Raw genomic sequence first — 16,566 nt, forward strand, 5'->3', positions numbered from 1 at the left:
CATAGACAGTATGGGGATCATAGACAGTATGGGGATCATAGACAATATGGGGATCATAGACAGTATGGGGATCATAGACAGTATAGGGATCATAGACAGTATGGTGATCATGGAGAGTATAGGGATCATAGACAGTATAGGGATCATAGATGGTATAGGGATCATTGACAGTACGGGGATCATAGACAGTATGGTGATCATGGAGAGTATGGAGAGTATAGGGATCATGGAGAATATAGGGATCATAGACAGTATAGGGATCATAGATAGTATAGGGATCATAGACAGTACGGGGATCATAGACAGTATAGTGATCATAGACAGTATAGGGATCATAGACAGTATGGGGATCATAGACAGTATAGGGATCATAGACAGTATAGGGATCATAGACAGTATGGTGATCATGGAGAGTACAGGGATCATAGACAGTATAGGGATCATAGACAGTATAGGGATCATAGACAGTATGGGGATCATAGACAGTATAGGGATCATAGACAGTATGGGGATCATAGACAGTATAGGGATCATAGATGGTATAGGGATCATAGACAGTATGGTGATCATGGAGAGTATAGGGATCATAGACAGTATAGGGATCATAGACAGTATGGGGATCATAGACAGTATAGTGATCATAGACAGTATAGGGATCATAGACAGTATGGGGATCATAGACAGTATAGGGATCATAGACAGTATGGGGATCATATACAGTATGGGGATCATAGACAGTATAGGGATCATAGATAGTATGGTGATCATGGAGAGTATAGGGATCATAGACAGTATAGGGATCATGGAGAGTATGGGGATCATAGACAGTATGGGGATCATAGACAGTATAGGGATCATAGATAGTATAGGGATCATAGACAGTATGGTGATCATAGATAGTATGGGGATCATAGACAGTATGGGGATCATAGATAGTATAGTGATCATAGACAGTATGGGGATCATAGACAGTATGGGGATCATAGACAGTATAGTGATCATAGACAGTATGGGGATCATAGACAGTATAGGGATCATAGACAGTATGGGGATCATAGACAGTATAGGGATCATATACAGTATGGTGATCATGGAGAGTATAGGGATCATGGAGAGTATAGGGATCATAGACAGTATAGGGATCCCACACAGTATAGTGATCATAGACAGTATGGGGATCATAGACAGTATAGGGATCATAGACAGTATGGTGATCATGGAGAGTATAGGGATCACAGACAGTATAGGGATCAGACAGTATGGGGATCATAGACAGTATGGTGATCATAGACAGTATAGGGATCATAGATGGTATAGGGATCATAGATAGTATGGTGATCATGGAGAGTATAGGGATCATAGACAGTATAGGGATCATAGATGGTATAGGGATCATAGACAGTATGGTGATCATAGACAGTATAGGGATCATAGATAGTATGGTGATCATGGAGAGTATAGGGATCATAGACAGTATGGGGATCATAGACAGTATAGGGATCATGGAGAGTATAGGGATCATAGACAGTATGGTGATCATAGACAGTATAGGGATCATAGTATGGTGATCATGGAGAGTATAGGGATCATGGAGAGTATAGGGATCATAGACAGTATGGGGATCATAGACAGTATAGGGATCATAGACAGTATGGGGATCATAGACAGTACGGGGATCATAGACAGTATGGTGATCATGGAGAGTATAGGGATCATAGACAGTATAGGGATCATAGACAGTATAGGGATCATAGACAGTATGGGGATCATAGACAGTATAGGGATCATAGACAGTATGGGGATCATAGACAGTACGGGGATCATAGACAGTACGGTGATCATGGAGAGTATAGGGATCATAGACAGTATAGGGATCATAGACAGTATAGGGATCATAGACAGTATGGGGATCATAGACAGTATAGGGATCATAGACAGTATGGGGATCATAGACAGTATGGGGATCATAGACAGTATGGGGATCATAGACAGTATAGGGATCACAGACAGTATAGGGATCATAGATAGTATAGGGATCATAGACAGTATGGGGATCATAGGCAGTATAGTGATCATACATAACCCAGCTATAGTGATCATACATAACCCAGCTATAGTGATCATACATAACCCAGCTATAGTGATCATACATAACCCTGCTATAGTGATCATACATAACCCAGCTATAGTGATCATACATAACCCTGCTATAGTGATCATACATAACCCAGCTATAGTGATCATACATAACCCAGCTATAGTGATCATACATAACCCAGCTATAGTGATCATACATAACCCAGCTATAGTGATCATACATAACCCTGCTATAGTGATCATACATAACCCTGCTATAGTGATCATACATAACCTAGCTATAGTGATCATACATAACCCTGCTATAGTGATCATACATAACCCAGCTATAGTGATCATACATAACCCAGCTATAGTGATCATACATAACCCAGATATAGTGATCATACATAACCCAGCTATAGTGATCATACATAACCCAGCTATAGTGATCATACATAACCCAGCTATAGTGATCATACATAACCCAGCTATAGTGATCATACATAACCCAGCTATAGTGATCATACATAACCCAGCTATAGTGATCATACATAACCCAGCTTTAGTGATCATACATAACCCAGCTATAGTGATCATACATAACCCTGCTATAGTGATCATACATAACCCAGCTATAGTGATCATACATAACCCAGCTATAGTGATCATACATAACCCAGCTATAGTGATCATACATAACCCAGCTTTAGTGATCATACATAACCCAGCTATAGTGATCATACATAACCTAGCTATAGTGATCATACATAACCTAGCTATAGTGATCATACATAACCTAGCTATAGTGATCATACATAACCCTGCTATAGTGATCATACATAACCCTGCTATAGTGATCATACATAACCTAGCTTTAGTGATCATACATAACCTAGCTATAGTGATCATACATAACCTAGCTATAGTGATCATACATAACCTAGCTATAGTGATCATACATAACCCTGCTATAGTGATCATACATAACCCTGCTATAGTGATCATACATAACCCAGCTATAGTGATCATACATAACCCAGCTATAGTGATCATACATAACCCAGCTATAGTGATCATACATAACCCAGCTATAGTGATCATACATAACCCTGCTATAGTGATCATACATAACCCTGCTATAGTGATCATACATAACCCAGCTATGGTGATCATACATAACCCTGCTATAGTGACCACACGCAGCTCTGCTATAGTGATCATACATAACCCAGCTATAGTGATCATACATAACCCAGCTATAGTGATCATACATAACCCAGCTATAGTGATCATACATAACCCTGCTATAGTGATCATACATAACCCTGCTATAGTGATCATACATAACCCTGCTATAGTGATCATACATAACCCTGCTATAGTGATCATACATAACCCAGCTATAGTGATCATACATAACCCAGCTATAGTGATCATACATAACCCAGCTATAGTGATCATACATAACCCAGCTATAGTGATCATACATAACCCAGCTATAGTGATCATACATAACCCTGCTATAGTGATCATACATAACCCTGCTATAGTGATCATACATAACCCAGCTATAGTGATCATACATAACCCAGCTATAGTGATCATACATAACCCAGCTATAGTGATCATACATAACCCTGCTATAGTGATCATACATAACCCAGCTATGGTGATCATACATAACCCTGCTATAGTGACCACACGCAGCTCTGCTATAGTGATCATACATAACCCAGCTATAGTGATCATACATAACCCAGCTATAGTGATCATACATAACCCAGCTATAGTGATCATACATAACCCAGCTATAGTGATCATACATAACCCTGCTATAGTGATCATACATAACCCTGCTATAGTGATCATACATAACCCTGCTATAGTGATCATACATAACCCTGCTATAGTGATCATACATAACCCAGCTATAGTGATCATACATAACCCAGCTATAGTGATCATACATAACCCAGCTATAGTGATCATACATAACCCAGCTATAGTGATCATACATAACCCAGCTATAGTGATCATACATAACCCTGCTATAGTGATCATACATAACCCTGCTATAGTGATCATACATAACCCAGCTATAGTGATCATACATAACCCAGCTATAGTGATCATACATAACCCAGCTATAGTGATCATACATAACCCTGCTATAGTGATCATACATAACCCTGCTATAGTGATCATACATAACCCTGCTATAGTGATCATACATAACCCTGCTATAGTGATCATACATAACCCAGCTATAGTGATCATACATAACCCTGCTATAGTGATCATACATAACCCAGCTATAGTGATCATACATAACCCTGCTATAGTGATCATACATAACCCAGCTATAGTGATCATACATAACCCAGCTATAGTGATCATACATAACCCAGCTATAGTGATCATACATAACCCTGCTATAGTGATCATACATAACCCAGCTATAGTGATTGGGCTAGTAAAACCTGCGGTGAGGCTACAAGAAACGTATTGTCCATATAGGATATCTGGATCCACTTGCAGTAACGACCACTGATGTTCAAAGTAACTATTGATGTCAACTGGCCTGAAATAGTGGTGATAACCGAGTCCTCAGACCGACCGACAGCTCCTAACATTCAGCTCTCTCTGCACTGTATTTACCAATGAACAGTACGCCCCAGGAGCTGGAATTAAGGTAAGAAAAGTATCTCTACTATTACGGTTCTCCTTCCAGGTAAGGCAGAGCGTGTCAATATAATGATGATAGAAAAAAAGAAAAAATTGGCAGCACATCTATGACCCTATTCACACTGCAGGTCCCAGCTGCTTGTGGCTTAAGTACAGACAAAAAACAGAAGGTGCAACAGCAACCCACAGGTGCAGGGGCTCACCAGTTGTAGGCTTGATCAGCCAGGAGAGGCCATTGCTAGTGTGAGTAGGGAGCGTGTCTCTGAGGACGCCTTAACGTGGCGACATGGTACGCTCTGTTTAGAGATGAGCGAATCAGGTTCAGGTTCGTGTCCATCTGAACTTTTGTCATGTGATTAGCGGCGGCTGCTGAACTTGGATAAAGCTCTGAGGTTGTCTGGAAAACCTGGAGACAGCCAATGACTATATCCATGATTGGGGTTCGGATGGACTGCAGCATGCTCGAGGTTCGCTCATCTCTGTGTGATCAAATAGTTTACTAGGATCCTCACTTTTTAATATCTACAGAGCAGGTGTTTGTCGTGTGTACGCTGGGAGGAGTATACAGTGGGACCTCGGTTCTCAAACTTAATTGGTTCCTGCAGGCAGTCTGATAACCGAGCGGCGTCTTCCCATAGGAAATAATGTAAATGTGATGAATTGGTTCCAGCAGCCGCCAATAATTACCTACAGTCCCCATATATTACACTGATAAGTGCTCCGTATAATCACTACAGTACAGTACAGCACTATATATACTGTACAGGACATTACAGAGCAGCACTATATATACTGTACAGGACATTACAGAGCAGCACTATATATACTGTACATTACAGAGCAGCACTATATACTGTACAGGACATTACAGAGCGGCACTATATACTGTACAGGACATTACAGAGCAGCACTATATATACTGTACATTACAGAGCAGCACTATATACTGTACAGGACATTACAGAGCAGCACTATATATACTGTACATTACATTACAGAGCAGCACTATATATACTGTACATTACAGAGCAGCACTATATACTGTACAGGACATTACAGAGCGGCACTATATACTGTACATTACAGAGCAGCACTATATATACTGTACAGCACATTACAGAGCAGCACTATATATACTGTACATTACATTACAGAGCAGCACTATATATACTGTACATTACAGAGCAGCACTATATACTGTACAGGACATTACAGAGCAGCACTATATATACTGTACATTACAGAGCAGCACTATATACTGTACAGGACATTACAGAGCGGCACTATATACTGTACATTACAGAGCAGCACTATATATACTGTACAGCACATTACAGAGCAGCACTATATATACTGTACATTACAGAGCAGCACTATATATACTGTACATTACAGACCAGCACTATATACTGTACAGGACATTACAGAGCAGCACTATATATACTGTACAGGACATTACAGAGCGGCACTATATATACTGTACATTACAGAGCAGCACTATATATACTGTACATTACAGAGCAGCACTATATACTGTACAGGACATTACAGAGCGGCACTATATATACTGTACATTACAGAGCAGCACTATATATACTGTACAGGACATTACAGAGCAGCACTATATATACTGTACATTACAGAGCAGCACTATATATACTGTACAGGACATTACAGAGCAGCACTATATACTGTACATTACAGAGCAGCACTATATACTGTACAGGACATTACAGAGCGGCACTATATACTGTACATTACAGAGCAGCACTATATATACTGTACAGCACATTACAGAGCAGCACTATATATACTGTACATTACAGAGCAGCACTATATATACTGTACATTACAGACCAGCACTATATACTGTACAGGACATTACAGAGCAGCACTATATACTGTACATTACAGAGCAGCACTATATATACTGTACAGGACATTACAGAGCGGCACTATATATACTGTACAGGACATTACAGAGCAGCACTATATACTGTACAGGACATTACAGAGCAGCACTATATATACTGTACAGGACATTACAGAGCAGCACTATATATACTGTACAGGACATTACAGAGCAGCACTATATATACTGTACAGGACATTACAGAGCAGCACTATATATACTGTACAGGACATTACAGAGCGGCACTATATACTGTACATTACAGAGCAGCACTATATATACTGTACAGCACATTACAGAGCAGCACTATATATACTGTACATTACAGAGCAGCACTATATATACTGTACATTACAGAGCAGCACTATATATACTGTACAGGACATTACAGAGCAGCACTATATATACTGTACATTACAGAGCAGCACTATATATACTGTACATTACAGAGCAGCACTATATACTGTACAGGACATTACAGAGCAGCACTATATATACTGTACAGGACATTACAGAGCAGCACTATATATACTGTACAGGACATTACAGAGCAGCACTATATATACTGTACATTACAGAGCAGCACTATATACTGTACAGGACAGTACAGAGCAGCACTATATATACTGTACAGGACATTACAGAGCAGCACTATATACTGTACATTACAGAGCAGCACTATATATACTGTACAGGACAGTACAGAGCAGCACTATATACTATACAGGACATTACAGAGCAGCACTATATATACTGTACAGGACAGTACAGAGCAGCACTATATATACTGTACATTACAGAGCAGCACTATATACTGTACAGGACATTACAGAGCAGCACTATATATACTGTACAGGACAGTACAGAGCAGCACTATATATACTGTACATTACAGAGCAGCACTATATATACTGTACATTACAGAGCAGCACTATATATACTGTACAGGACATTACAGAGCAGCACTATATACTGTACATTACAGAGCAGCACTATATATACTGTACATTACAGAGCAGCACTATATACTGTACAGGACAGTACAGAGCAGCACTATATATACTGTACAGGACATTGCAGAGCGGCACTATATACTGTACATTACAGAGCAGCACTATATATACTGTACAGGACAGTACAGAGCAGCACTATATACTGTACATTACAGAGCAGCACTATATATACTGTACAGGACATTACAGAACAGCACTATATACTGTACAGGACAGTACAGAGCAGCACTATATACTGTACATTACAGAGCAGCACTATATACTGTACAGGACATTACAGAGCAGCACTATATATACTGTACAGGACATTACAGAGCAGCACTATATACTGTACAGGACATTACAGAGCGGCACTATATATACTGTACAGGACATTACAGAGCAGCACTATATACTGTACATTACAGAGCAGCACTATATATACTGTACAGGACAATACAGAGCAGCACTATATATACTGTACAGGACATTACAGAACAGCACTATATACTGTACAGGACATTACAGAGCAGCACTATATATACTGTACATTACAGAACAGCACTATATACTGTACAGGACATTACAGAGCAGCACTATATATACTGTACATTACAGAGCAGCATTATATATACTGTACAGGACATTACAGAGCAGCACTATATATACTGTACATTACAGAACAGCACTATATATACTGTACAGGACATTACAGAGCAGCACTATATATACTGTACATTACAGAGCAGCACTATATACTGTACATTACAGAGCAGCACTATATATACTGTACAGTACATTACAGAGTAGCACTATATATACTGTACAGGACATTACAGAGCAGCACTATATATACTGTATATTACAGAGCAGCACTATATACTGTACATTACAGAGCAGCACTATATATACTGTACATTACAGAGCAGCACTATATATACTGTACAGGACATTACAGAGCAGCACTATATACTGTACATTACAGAGCAGCACTATATATACTGTACAGGACATTACAGAGCAGCACTATATACTGTACATTACAGAGCAGCACTATATATACTGTACAGGACATTACAGAGCAGCACTATATATACTGTACATTACAGAGCAGCACTATATATACTGTACAGGACATTACAGAGCAGCACTATATATACTGTACAGGACATTACAGAGCGGCACTATACACTGTACAGGACATTACAGAGCAGCACTATATATACTGTACATTACAGAGCAGCACTATATATACTGTACAGGACATTACAGAGCAGCACTATATATACTGTACATTACAGAGCGGCACTATATACTGTACAGGACATTACAGAGCGGCACTATATACTGTACATTACAGAGCAGCACTATATACTGTACAGGACATTACAGAGCAGCACTATATATACTGTACAGGACATTACAGAGCGGCACTATACACTGTACAGGACATTACAGAGCAGCACTATATATACTGTACAGGACATTACAGAGCAGCACTATATATACTGTACATTACAGAGCGGCACTATATACTGTACAGGACATTACAGAGCGGCACTATATACTGTACATTACAGAGCAGCACTATATACTGTACAGGACATTACAGAGCAGCACTATATATACTGTACAGGACATTACAGAGCGGCACTATACACTGTACAGGACATTACAGAGCAGCACTATATATACTGTACAGGACATTACAGAGCAGCACTATATATACTGTACAGGACAGTACAGAGCAGCACTATATACTGTACATTACAGAGCAGCACTATATATACTGTACATTACAGAGCAGCACTATATATACTGTACATTACAGAGCAGCACTATATATACTGTACAGGACATTACAGAGCAGCACTATATACTGTACATTACAGAGCAGCACTATATATACTGTACAGGACATTACAGAGCAGCACTATATATACTGTACAGGACATTGCAGAGCGGCACTATATATACTGTACAGGACATTACAGAGCGGCACTATATATACTGTACAGGACAGTACAGAGCAGCACTATATTCTGTACAGGACATTACAGAGCAGCACTATATATACTGTACAGGACAGTACAGAGCAGCACTATATTCTGTACAGGACATTACAGAGCAGCACTATATATACTGTACAGGACAGTACAGAGCAGCACTATATTCTGTACAGGACAGTACAGAACAGCACTATATACTGTACATTACAGAGCAGCACTATATATACTGTACATTACAGAGCAGCACTATATACTGTACATTACAGAGCAGCACTATATATACTGTACAGGACATTACAGAGCAGCACTATATATACTGTACAGGACATTACAGAGCAGCACTATATATACTGTACAGGACATTACAGAGCGGCACTATATATACTGTACAGGACATTGCAGAGCGGCACTATATACTGTACAGGACATTACAGAGCAGCACTATATACTGTACAGGACAGTACAGAGCAGCACTATATTCTGTACAGGACATTACAGAGCAGCACTATATACTGTACAGGACAGTACAGAGCAGCACTATATTCTGTACAGGACAGTACAGAACAGCACTATATACTGTACATTACAGAGCAGCACTATATATACTGTACATTACAGAGCAGCACTATATACTGTACATTACAGAGCAGCACTATATATACTGTACAGGACATTACAGAGCAGCACTATATATACTGTACAGGACATTACAGAGCGGCACTATATATACTGTACAGGACATTACAGAGCAGCACTATATATACTGTACAGGACATTACAGAGCAGCACTATATACTGTACATTACAGAGCAGCACTATATACTGTACAGCACATTACAGAGCAGCACTATATACTGTACATTACAGAGCAGCACTATATATACTGTACAGGACATTACAGAGCAGCACTATATATACTGTACATTACAGAGCAGCACTATATACTGTACAGGACATTACAGAGCAGCACTATATATACTGTACATTACAGAGCAGCACTATATATACTGTACAGGACATTACAGAGCAGCACTATATATACTGTACATTACAGAGCAGCACTATATATACTGTACAGGACATTACAGAGCAGCACTATATATACTGTACAGGACATTACAGAGCAGCACTATATACTGTACAGGACATTACAGAGCAGCACTATATACTGTACAGGACATTACAGAGCAGCACTATATTCTGTACAGGACATTACAGAACAGCACTATATATACTGTACAGGACATTACAGAGCGGCACTATATACTGTACATTACAGAGCAGCACTATATACTGTACAGGACATTACAGAGCAGCACTATATACTGTACAGTACAGAGCAGCACTATATATACTGTACAGGACATTACAGAGCAGCACTATATATACTGTACATTACAGAGCAGCACTATATATACTGTACAGGACATTACAGAGCAGCACTATATACTGTACATTACAGAGCAGCACTATATATACTGTACAGGACATTACAGAGCAGCACTATATATACTGTACATTACAGAGCAGCACTATATACTGTACAGGACATTACAGAGCAGCACTATATATACTGTACAGGACAGTACAGAGCAGCACTATATATACTGTACAGGACATTACAGAGCAGCACTATATATACTGTACAGGACAGTACAGAGCAGCACTATATATACTGTACAGGACATTACAGAGCAGCACTATATATACTGTACAGGACAGTACAGAGCAGCACTATATATACTGTACAGGACATTACAGAGCAGCACTATATATACTGTACAGTACATTACAGAGCAGCACTATATATACTGTACAGGACATTACAGAGCAGCACTATATATACTGTACAGGACAGTACAGAGCAGCACTATATATACTGTACAGGACATTACAGAGCAGCACTATATACTGTACAGGACATTACAGAGCAGCACTATATACTGTACAGGACATTACAGAGCAGCACTATATTCTGTACAGGACATTACAGAGCAGCACTATATACTGTACAGGACATTACAGAACAGCACTATATATACTGTACAGGACATTACAGAGCGGCACTATATACTGTACATTACAGAGCAGCACTATATACTGTACAGGACATTACAGAGCAGCACTATATACTGTACAGTACAGAGCAGCACTATATATACTGTACAGGACATTACAGAGCAGCACTATATATACTGTACATTACAGAGCAGCACTATATATACTGTACAGGACATTACAGAGCAGCACTATATACTGTACATTACAGAGCAGCACTATATATACTGTACAGGACATTACAGAGCAGCACTATATATACTGTACATTACAGAGCAGCACTATATACTGTACAGGACATTACAGAGCGGCACTATATATACTGTACAGGACAGTACAGAGCAGCACTATATATACTGTACATTACAGAGCAGCACTATATACTGTACATTACAGAGCAGCACTATATATACTGTACATTACAGAGCAGCACTATATATACTGTACAGGACATTACAGAGCAGCACTATATATACTGTACAGGACATTACAGAGCAGCACTATATATACTGTACAGGACAGTACAGAGCAGCACTATATATACTGTACAGGACATTACAGAGCAGCACTATATACTGTACATTACAGAGCGGCACTATATACTGTACAGGACATTACAGAGCGGCACTATATATACTGTACAGGACATTACAGAGCAGCACTATATATACTGTACAGGACATTACAGAGCAGCACTATATATACTGTACAGGACATTACAGAGCAGCACTATATATACTGTACATTACAGAGCGGCACTATATATACTGTACAGGACATTACAGAGCAGCACTATATATACTGTACAGGACAGTACAGAACAGCACTATATATACTGTACAGGACAGTACAGAGCAGCACTATATATACTGTACAGGACATTACAGAGCAGCACTATATACTGTACATTACAGAGCGGCACTATATATACTGTACAGGACATTACAGAGCGGCACTATATACTGTACATTACAGAGCAGCACTATATACTGTACAGGACATTACAGAGCAGCTCTATATATACTGTACATTACAGAGCAGCACTATATACTGTACAGGACATTACAGAGCAGCACTATATTTACTGTACATTACAGAGCAGCACTATATACTGTACAGGACATTACAGAGCAGCACTATATACTGTACATTACAGAGCAGCACTATATATACTGTACAGGACATTACAGAGCAGCACTATATATACTGTACATTACAGAGCAGCACTATATACTGTACAGGACATTACAGAGCAGCACTATATATACTGTACATTACAGAGCAGCACTATATATACTGTACATTACAGAGCGGCACTATATACTGTACAGGACATTACAGAGCAGCACTATATATACTGTACAGGACATTACAGAACAGCACTATATACTGTACAGGACATTACAGAGCAGCACTATATACTGTACATTACAGAGCGGCACTATATATACTGTACAGGACATTACAGAGCGGCACTATATACTGTACAGGACATTACAGAGCAGCTCTATATATACTGTACAGGACATTACAGAACAGCACTATATACTGTACAGGACATTACAGAGCAGCACTATATACTGTACATTACAGAGCAGCACTATATATACTGTACATTACAGAGCAGCACTATATATACTGTACATTACAGAGCAGCACTATATACTGTACAGGACATTACAGAGCAGCACTATATATACTGTACAGGACATTACAGAGCAGCACTATATACTGTACAGGACATTACAGAGCAGCACTATATATACTGTACATTACAGAGCAGCACTATATACTGTACAGGACATTACAGAGCAGCACTATATATATACTGTACATTACAGAGCAGCACTATATACTGTACAGGACATTACAGAGCAGCACTATATATACTGTACATTACAGAGCAGCACTATATATACTGTACAGGACATTACAGAGCAGCACTATATACTGTACAGGACATTACAGAGCAGCACTATATATACTGTACAGGACATTACAGAGCAGCACTATATACTGTACAGGACATTACAGAGCAGCACTATATATACTGTACATTACAGAGCAGCACTATATATACTGTACAGGACATTACAGAGCAGCACTATATATACTGTACAGGACATTACAGAGCAGCACTATATACTGTACAGGACATTACAGAGCAGCACTATATATACTGTACAGGACATTACAGAGCAGCACTATATATACTGTACATTACAGAGCAGCACTATATATACTGTACATTACAGAGCGGCACTATATACTGTACAGGACATTACAGAGCAGCACTATATACTGTACAGGACATTACAGAGCAGCACTATATACTGTACATTACAGAGCGGCACTATATACTGTACAGGACATTACAGAGCAGCACTATATATACTGTACATTACAGAGCAGCACTATATATACTGTACAGGACATTACAGAGCAGCACTATATATACTGTACACTACAGAGCAGCACTATATATACTGTACAGGACATTACAGAGCAGCACTATATATACTGTACATTACAGAGCGGCACTATATATACTGTACAGGACATTACAGAGCAGCACTATATACTGTACATTACAGAGCAGCACTATATATACTGTACATTACAGAGCAGCACTATATATACTGTACAGGACATTACAGAGCAGCACTATATACTGTACAGGACATTACAGAGCAGCACTATATACTGTACAGGACATTACAGAGCGGCACTATATATACTGTACATTACAGAGCGGCACTATATATACTGTACAGGACATTACAGAGCAGCACTATATATACTGTACATTACAGAGCAGCACTATATATACTGTACAGGACATTACAGAGCAGCACTATATATACTGTACAGGACATTACAGAGCAGCACTATATATACTGTACAGGACATTACAGAGCAGCACTATATATACTGTACATTACAGAGCAGCACTATATACTGTACAGGACATTACAGAGCAGCACTATATATACTGTACAGGACATTACAGAGCAGCACTATATATACTGTACATTACAGAGCGGCACTATATATACTGTACAGGACATTCCAGAGCAGCACTATATACTGTACACGACATTACAGAGCAGCACTATATATACTGTACAGGACATTACAGAGCAGCACTATATACTGTACAGGACATTCCAGAGCAGCACTATATATACTGTACAGGACATTACAGAGCGGCACTATATATACTGTACAGGACATTAAACATAAAAAATGTTCATCAGAAGCAGCAACTATAGTACAGTAGTCACCAGGGCCGTTTCTAGGGGCGGGCGAGCCGGGCCACCGCACGGGGCGCCCACAGCTAGGGGGCGCCCTGCGGCATCTGACAGTTCCCGGCCCGCAGCCCCTGCATCCTCAGGACTGGCCCGGGGATCTGGAATCTGAGTCCCAGATCCCCTGGCCAGAGCGTACGCAGGCACAGCTAAAGGAAACAGCATCCGGGGCAGAGACCCAGAGGCTTCCTGTGCAGGCGGCTGTGTATGACAGGTAGCTGCCTGCACCGGAAGCCAGAAGAGGACGGACTCACCAAGAAGAGGAGCTGGAGGCTGCAGGGGGAGAGGTGAGTATCTGGTGGGGGCTATGAGGAGGGGGTGGGGGGAATCCTGCACAGAGGGAGCCCCAGGTATGTCCTGATAAGCCCCGCCCCAGGTATGTCCTGATAAGCCCCGCCCCGGGCGTCAATGTTCACAGTTTACCCAGCTCTCCCCTAATCCTGTATGTCAGTGTAATGGTGGCCATCCAGCTCTCCCAGTATCCTGTATGTCAGTGTAATTGAGGTCACCCAGCTCTCCCCTAATCCTGTATGTCAGTGTAATGGAGGTCACCCAGCTTTCCCAGCATCCTGTATGTCAGTGTATAATGGAGGTCATCCAGCTTTCCCAGCATCCTGTATGTCAATGTATAATGGAGGTCACCAGCTCTCTCAGCATCCTGTATGTCAGTGTATAATGGAGGTCACCCAGCTTTCCCAGCATCCTGTATGTCAGTGTATAATGGAGGTCACACAGCTCTCCCAGCATTCTGTATGTCAGTGTAATGGAGGTTACCCAGCTCTCCCAGCATCCTGTATGTCAGTGTATAATGGAGGTCACCCAGCTCTCCCAGCATCCTGTATGTCAGTGTATAATGGAGGTCACACAGCTCTCTCAGCATCCTGTATGTCAGTGTATAATGGAGGTCACCCAGCTTTCCCAGCATCCTGTATGTCAGTGTATAATGGAGGTCACACAGCTCTCCCAGCATTCTGTATGTCAGTGTAATGGAGGTCACCCAGCTCTCCCAGCTTCCTGTATGTCAGTGTATAATGGAGGTCACCCAGCTCTCCCAGCATACAGTTTGGGACCTTATAGGTGGGAAAAGGGGTAGGAAGTTTCTGGAGCCTGAGATGTCTGTCTCGCAGGTTCTAAAGAGATGAAACATATCTGCAAGAAATCATCATGGAGGTCTGGGCCGGATGGAGAGGAAAAGGGAAAGTGACGCCTCAAAGAAGACGTCACCTGTGAGTCCCTGTATAATGGTTTTGTATAGAGCAGAACATTATCTGTAGGGGCTCTGCACCGCTCTATGCTGCAATACACACACTGCTTCTTCCTAGTAACCCGAATCTTGATAAAAGCCCCCCTACCTTCCCTAGGGCTGAACTGAGTGAGGTGGGGGGGGGGGGGGGGGGGGGGGGGGGGGGGGGGGGGGGGCGCTTTTATCAAGATTCGCCCTGTTACCAAAATGACCTAGAAACTGCCCTGCCCCCCGCCCCGCATCTCACCTTGGTGGCATGATGGGAAATGTAGTTCCCTAT

Source organism: Dendropsophus ebraccatus, chromosome 15, assembly GCF_027789765.1.
Source record: "Dendropsophus ebraccatus isolate aDenEbr1 chromosome 15, aDenEbr1.pat, whole genome shotgun sequence".
NCBI classification, from domain to species: Eukaryota; Metazoa; Chordata; class Amphibia; order Anura; family Hylidae; genus Dendropsophus; species Dendropsophus ebraccatus.